The sequence below is a fragment of the Arachis duranensis genome, chromosome 9 (assembly GCF_000817695.3).
Source record: "Arachis duranensis cultivar V14167 chromosome 9, aradu.V14167.gnm2.J7QH, whole genome shotgun sequence".
NCBI classification, from domain to species: domain Eukaryota; kingdom Viridiplantae; phylum Streptophyta; class Magnoliopsida; order Fabales; family Fabaceae; genus Arachis; species Arachis duranensis.
In genome coordinates, this window is record NC_029780.3 from 36222062 (window position 1) to 36222506 (window position 445).

Consider the following 445-nt stretch of genomic DNA (forward strand, 5'->3'; position numbering starts at 1 on the left):
GCTAGACTCAAGTGCAAAAGCACTCCCTCAAAGCTCAAGGTTCTGAGCATCAATGATTAGAGAGTCAAAAAAAATGATGAGCTTAATGAAGTCCTCTAATTAAATGCTTGTGGTGCCTATGTATCAAGTGGTAATACTTGAAAACAAAGCATTTAGAAGTCGTAGCTTTGTTATTAACTCATGGGGAAAAGCACCCAAAAGGAGAAGCTAAAAAAAAAATCAAAAGCTTGTTTCAAGGAAGAAGTATAAGAAAAAGATTGCATAAAATAAGCTAGATAGAAGCATCAATCATTTACATCTCTTTTGTAATTGTAGCATGCATAGAAAACTAGCTTGCCATGAACATTAACTTGCTACTCTTCTTACCTTGGATTGTCAATTTCTATTGCATGATTCTTTTCTTGCTTGGGGACAAGCAAGGTTTAAGTTTGGTGTTGTGATGACA